This window comes from Trematomus bernacchii, unplaced genomic scaffold, assembly GCF_902827165.1.
Source record: "Trematomus bernacchii unplaced genomic scaffold, fTreBer1.1, whole genome shotgun sequence".
NCBI classification, from domain to species: domain Eukaryota; kingdom Metazoa; phylum Chordata; class Actinopteri; order Perciformes; family Nototheniidae; genus Trematomus; species Trematomus bernacchii.
The window spans coordinates 2,896,698-2,904,264 of NW_022987683.1; the positions used below are offsets into that span (position 1 = coordinate 2,896,698).

The 7,567-nt window shown below is 40.1% G+C and overlaps 1 long non-coding RNA gene across 1 annotated transcript; it reads left to right on the forward strand.

Annotated features, from left to right (window-relative positions):
• Positions 1 to 456: 456 nt before the first annotated feature.
• Positions 457 to 6,021, forward strand: LOC117487755. The gene is made up of 3 exons (XR_004556438.1): positions 457 to 569; positions 770 to 863; positions 5,935 to 6,021. It is a non-coding gene; the product is annotated as an uncharacterized LOC117487755 (long non-coding RNA).
• The last annotated feature ends 1,546 nt before the right edge of the window (positions 6,022 to 7,567 follow it).

The window sequence follows — 7,567 nt, forward strand, 5'->3', positions numbered from 1 at the left end:
AGAAGTACCAGAGTGTATAAATACTCTGTTACAAGTAAAAGTCCTGCATTGTAAATGTTACTTAAGTAAAAGTAGAAAAGTATTAGCATCAAAATATACTTAAAGTAGCGAAAGTAAAAGGCAAAAAGTCGCCTTGAAACCACAATGTCCTCCTTCCTTTACACCAGTAAAACCTTTTTTTTTTAACTACTTTTTTGATCGTGATAAACGCACTTTTTGTCAGAAGCACTTTCCTGCAGACGAGGAGCGGTTTGATATTAACCTCCATCATCACATCCAGAAACATCTCCAGAAACCACCATGAGGACCAGTCACATCCTCCTGCTCTGCATCCTGGGACACGCTCTATTCGCCTCGGTGTTCTGCAACAGTAAGATGACTTAAGATGTTATTCTTTAAAACATTTTCTGTTACACTTCTCAACTCATTATACTTTTCTTTCCTCTCTCCAGTTGGGTTGCTGGTGGTCCTGAAGACTGCTGCTTCATTTACACCCGAGATCTTTGAACAAATGTTTAATCCGCTCGTATTACATTGACCGACGACAGATGCTCAATGACTGCAGCCGTGTAAATTAATCCTTACATTTATATGATATAATGACCAGAATAAGCATAATAATTAAGAAAACGTTTCACAAATGTCCTTTTTCTCATTAAATAAAGTATATTTCATACAATAAGATTTTGAGTCTCCATTTCCTACTTGTATTTGGTTTTAATCTGTTATTTTATTCCCTTTCCTTCCTCCTTTTACCTTTTTATTTCAGTCGACCACGATGAAAAATGCTACCATCTGTGTGGATCCAAAGCTTCCCTGGGTTGTGAGGGTCATGAAAAGTTTGGACCAAGAGAATTTTTATGGTAAATATTTTTATTGATTTTCTCAGTTTTTTAACAAAAGCAAGTGATACAAATTCAGTAAAGATATATACACACATGCTGACAACTCAAAATCTTCATTTCAATCCCACCACCCACCACCCACCCACCACCCTAACCCATTGAGTTACAGGATACAGAGCCCTTTAACAGTAAAATACAGTATTTTCATAATGACATTAGTTCAAGGGGGGCAAAGGAGGAGAAAAAAAAAAGAAAAAAAAAAAACACAGAGATAAACACAAAAAAAAAATAATGATAATGGAATAGAAAAAAAAAGATGCTGCTCACTGCTCACGCTCAATCCAACCTTATTCTTTATCAAGTGGATCTTGTAAGGAGTCATAGAAGTCCAGAAAGGGTTTCCATGTTCTAATAAAGGTGTTAGAGGAGCCCCTGAGTAAGAACTTAATTTTCTCTAGCTGTAAGAAGTACATAACATCTTTGACCCACTGAGAAAAGGATGGAGGGGAATGTTGCTTCCATTTTAGAAGAATCAAACGTCTCGCAAGAAGTGTAGAAAAGGCTTTAACTACCTGGGCACTGTTTGGTAGGGATGCACAGGTCACCTTTGGTGCCAAACCAAAAAGGGCACAGAGCGGGTCAGGCTCAATACGAGTTTTAAACATTTCACTAAAAGATTTAAAAATACATCTCCAGAAAGTAAAGAGGCTGGGACATACCCAAAACATGTGTATTAGGTCTGCTGGCTGGCTTCTGCATCGGGGACAAGACGGTTCAACCTCTGGATACATTTTAGCCAATCTGGCGTTAGTTAAATGAGCTCTGTGTACCACTTTCAGTTGTATCAGGCTGTGTTTAGCAGAAGAGGAAGATGTGTGCACCCGGTCCAGGACTGATTCCCACTGGTCATCCGTCAAAGTTCTTCCCAGATCAGATTCCCAAGCAGCTCTTAAATGTTCAATAGGGTGCGGATTGACATTACCAATGAGATCATAAATCAGTGAAATCAGTCCTCTACGGTCTGACTTTAGCTCGAGGATATGGTCAATATGTGACTTTATGGGCTTATTTGGAAAAGAGCTGAATGTCTTACATACAAAGATCCTAATTTATAGGTAACGAAATAAGTGATTCTTAGGTAGGCTATACAGTTCAGATAATTGAGAGAAAGATGCAAATGTGTCCTCAATGTAAAGATTATAAATTGATTTAATCCCATTATTAAACCAAACAGTAAAAGCTGGGTCTGTACAGGATGGGGTAAACATGTGGTTTGACTTAATGGGGGAGAGAACAGAAGCACCCTGTAGTCCAAAGTGCCTCCTAAACTGAGCCCATATTCTTATTGAATTACTATTACACTCAAATTCAAATTAGTGTTGAGAAGGGGTAAGCCTAAGCCCAGGTGGTGTTGATATGAAGAAAACTCTAATTTCACCCAGTCCGCTTTTTCTGATATCGGTTTGTTTTCAAACCAGTGTATCAACTTCTGAATGTTGCATGCCCAATAGTAGAAAAGGAAATTAGGTAGAGCGAGACCTCATGATCGTTTTGGCCTTTGCATATGAGCTTTACTGATCCGACTAGGTTTATTCCCCCATAGGAAAGAAATAATACATTTATCAAGAGTCTTAAAAAACGATTTCTTAATAAAGACGGGGATGTTTTGAAAAAGATATAAAAACTTTGGTAACATTATCATTTTAACGAGATTGACGCGCCCTGTTAGAGATAATGGTAAGGAGGCCCAGCGGTTCATATCTTGTTTACACTTATTGAGAAGAGTGGTAAAGTAGTTTTTAGTGAAAGTAGTAAGGAGAGAGCGAGTGACCTCAATTCCTAAATATTTGAAGCCATCTTGAGCCCTTTTAAAGGGGAAAAGGCTAGGGGGGAGTACATCGGCTGCAGAGTTTAAAGGGAAAAGTTTGCTCTTTTGTAAATTTAATTTATAACCCGAGACTTTCCCAAATTAATCGAGGATATCCAGGATATAGGGAAGCGATAAGGCAGGCTCGGATACATATAAAAGCAGGTCATCCGCGTAAAGGGACACCTTTACGAGGGCAATGAATAGGTATCTCCATTCGACCCGGTCAATGGCCTTTTCCGCATCAAGTGATGTTACTACCTCTGGGTCTGGTGACCGGGCCGAGTGGACAATATTAAATAGTTTTCTCAAATTTGAATACGAATGTCGGTTCTGGATAAATCCTGTCTGATCAGGAGATATAATATCTGGAATCACATTTTCCAGACGCTTGGCCAGGACCTTAGACAGCACTTTAAAATCTGCATTCAGTAGGGAAATAGGGCGATATGAGGAGCACAACAATAGCCGCGTTCACACCAAGTACTTTGCCGTATTTAGTGCCGGCACTCAGTGCCCCGGCACTTATTACCCCAGGGCATTTAGTACAGATCACGTTCACACCGGAGTACTTTTCCCTGAGGGAAGATTACGCAAATGAGCCGCTGACGTCACTTCGTCTTCTTCTGCTTTGGGTTTACTGGCAGGCCGCAAACAACTTCACGGCGTATACTGCCACCCGAAGTCCCCGGCCGGAAGTCCCCGGAGTTGGGGACTGGCTTCAGTAGAAGCTGCTGGGACTCCCTGCAGCTTCTACTGAAGCCTTCCGAGTAAATCTCCAGAACGCCGACACCTCCTCATCTCCACCGCTCCCATGTTTATTTTGTGTTTCCATAAGTTAGTCTCTCTGCGTTTGTGCACTGGGCTAATGCTAATGCTAATAATGCTAATGCCAGGATAATAAAATGGCGGCTCTACAAAACATTTCAGAGTTGTACGGGGCGTGGTTTGCAATTCGCCCAGCCAATCAGAACTGGGGCACTTTTTTCCCCCAGGAAAGTACCATCTCTCAGCAGGCACTAAAAATGGGGGTAAAAGTTCCCGAGATTAAGTGCTCTTTTTGGTGTGAACGCGACATAAGGGGTACTAACGGAACTAAACGCGAAAAGTACAGTGAAAAGTACTCCGGTGTGAACGCGGCTATTGGGTCTCTGTCTTTTTTCACAAGGAGGGGAGATAGAGGCTTGTCGTAAAGTCATAGGAAGGGAGCCTGAAGAGAGTGCTTCTTTAAACATTGTCTGAAGAATTGGTGCTAGTTGAGGGGAAAACTTTTTATAAAATTCAGTAGTGAATCCGTCTGGGCCGGGTGATTTATTGTTTTGCATTGATTTAATGGCCATAATTATTTCGGATGTTGAAACATCTGCGCTCAATTTAATGTTTTGTTCCTCTGACACAGTAGGAAGAGTAACATTTTGAAAGAAGACCTCAGGGTCCTCATTACATTCTGAGGCATAAAGGTTAGAATAGAAATGCAGCAGAAAAGCTTCATTTATGTCCTCATGATCTATCAATGTCTCTCCTGTATGTGACAGAATTTCAGTAATTGACCGCGCGGCAGCTGTTTGACGAGCTTGCAGGGCCAGGAGCTTGTTCGCCTTGTCTCCAAATTCATAGACATTATGCCTGGATGTCAAAATAAGACGCGTTGCCTCATCAGTAGTTAGAAGGTTGTGATTAGTTTGCAGCCTTAGACGCTCCTTATAAAGATCTGTGGTTGGCGATAGAGAACATATTTCGAGTCAATAATCGCGATTTGAGTGATATCTCTTGTCGCTTTGAATATTTTTTCTCTTAATTCTAGAGGAGTAAGCTATAATATGCCCTCTGAGGTAAACTTTAAGGGTCTCCCACAGTGTGGCGTTAGATATTTCAGGGGAGGTGTTTGTTTCTAGAAATTGATTTGGTCCGAAATGAATTCAACGAAGCGATCATCAGATAGTAGGAGAGGACTGAGTCTCCAAACTCTGTTCGGAGGGGGACGATTTGGAAGATCCAGTTCGAGTACCATGACACTATGATCAGATATAACTATGCTATTTATGAGCAAGTCTTAGCCCTGGGTAATAGTCTATTATCAAGCAAGAAAATAGTTATACGGGTTGTAGGTATGGCGTTGGAGAAAAAAGAGTAATCTCTATTGTGGGGAAACTTAAATCTCCATACATCGGAGAGGGCACATGGCTCATGAAATCCTCACAACTCCAGCTGATTTTGAAAGATTTTGAAGGGAATTTGACGACCTATCCAGGGTTGTGTCCAGTACAAGGTTAAAATCACTCCCATAATAACAAATCCATTCTCAAGCCTAGGTTTTCTAAAAAATAGTTTCTTAAAAAAACTACTGTCATCGCAATTGGGGGCATATACATTTACCAAAATCACTGGGTTAGCAAAGAGCTGCCCAACCACAATAATATACCTTCCATTAGGATCACTAATCATTTCCTTTGAGTGGAAGAGATGTTCTTGTTAATCACTATGGCTGTTCCTCTAGCTTTTGCATTGAACTTGGAATGAAACACTTGACACAGATGAGTTTCTTGTAAGAAAGCTATGTCAACCTTTAGTTGTTGTAAGTGGGACAAACCCAGGGGCGCCGTAAGGGGGTGAAAAGTTAGGACGATTCTAAGGGCCCACTGACAGGGGCCCAAACTATTTTAGAACATAAGAAAACATTTTTTAAATAACCTTTCATCAATAATTAACATTAATAGAACGTTATATTGATAATGTACTCACTAAACTTACGATTCATTTAACTTATTTTCTTCCAAAAGCCAAAGCCTCTGTACACCCCCTTCTATTACATGTAATGGTTTGGTCCTGCCTCCAAACTTTCTAGCAGAGAGTGAGAGCATGTGAGGAGGGATGCTAGTACTTACGTGTGTTGTGTACCATGTCTCAACGACTAACAAAGTCAGGCTTTCAAAAAAGAAAGGAGAGAAAGACAAAAGAGAGGGACTAAAGGGCGACAATATGTCACCCAGTTTTCAAAGAGAAAGGTGGGTGTGGTCCATGAGTGGTGGAAATTAGTCTGTTAGCTAAGCATAGTCCATTGTAAATAATAATTTACTAAGCTGACATTAAGTACTGTTAATATCTTCACAGAAAATTCAGAGGTTTTTCATTTCACTGCTCTTTTAGCTGACATTTAATAAATGCAGGTACATTTTTAGCAGCTATTCATACTAAATCAGTTGTCCCTCCCCCTGGTGCCAGGACCAACAGATCCATCTCTAGGCTCAGCAGCCCTGTCCCCCCATAATGCTGAACCTGAACCAGCTTTTCTCCCAACTGAAGGAGGTGAGTAGCATTGTGTTGAATGACATGCCACTTAACATATCTGAAGGGAGACTGGAATACAACATATATATATATATATATATATATATATTATATATATATATACAAACAAAAAGCTAACATCTCATTTCAATTATACATTTCAAACACAGTATTTTCCCACATATTTAAGTTATATTTATTTGGATTTATGCATTCATGTTGAGAATGTTCCATTCAAAAATGTCATTATAAAAAGGCATTTACACCATAAAAGATGACTATTGAGATCTATTGTCAGAAATGTTAGTCTTATATCAAATAGTGAATTCTACTGCAGCAGAATGTTGCACGTCTGCACAGTGTTATAGTTTCACAGCTCAGTGTCAGTAAATATTGTGCAGTTAGTATTGGACCACAAGATAGATGGAAGCCTGTACAGGTAGAGTTATTTAAAGCATAAATGAGTGGGTTGGGTTCTGGAGGTGTGGTTACAGCAATTGTGCTTGGTTGGCGTGGCCTGTGCCTGGTGGTGGGGCCCAATGTGATATATTTCCATGGGGCCCAAAATCCCTGGCGGCGTCCCTGTGAAAAGTTAGGACGATTCTAAGGGCCCGTGACTGACAGGGGCCCAAACAATTTTAGAACATTAAGAAAAAAAACTTTAAGTAACCTTTCATATTCATCAATAATTACATTAATATAAACGTTATATTGATAATGTACTCAGTAAACCTACGATTCATTTAACTTATTTTCTTCCAAAAGTTAATTATCCAAAGCCTTTGTACAGCCCCTTCTATTTACATGTAATGTTTGGTCCTGCCTCCAACCGCGGTGCTGCACCGGCACTTAGTTACTTTCTAGCAGAGAGTGAGAGCATGTGAGCAGGATGCTAGTACTTACGTGTGTTGTGTACCATGTCTCACGACTAACAAAGTCAGGCTTTCAAAAAAGACAGAGAGAAAGAGAAGAGAGAGGGACTAAAGGGCGACAGTATGTCACCCAGTTTTTCAAAAGAAAAGGGGGTGTGGTCCATGAGTGTTGGAAATTAGTCTGTTAGCTAAGCATAGTCCATTGTAAATAATAATTTACTAAGCTGACATTAAAGGTGGGGTAGGTAAGTTTGAGAAACCGGCTCGAGATACACTTTTTGTTATGTTCCATGGAATGCTCTTAACATCCCGATAAATGAATATCTTAAGTGCTTTGACAAAAAATCCATAACAAAATGTCATCTGTGGAAGCCGTAGTACTGTAAAAAGCACGACCAATCATTTTAGCCGGCCCGGCTAAATAACTGGATGGCCTACCTGCCTGTCAGCCTTCCATCTGTGCACAAACTTATCTTGTGCCCTCATTGGTCATGTGCGCGTGTGTGTGTGTTGGAGGAGGGGCTCTGTCAGGAAGTGGCAGATTTTTTTCCAGCTGTGTATTTTCAAATTCTAGCGCACTCGAGCTGGTTTCTCCAAAATTACCTACCCCACCTATAAGTACTGTTAATATCTTTATAGAAAATTCAGAGGTTTTTCATTTCCACTGCTCTTTTAGTTGACATTTAATAAATGCA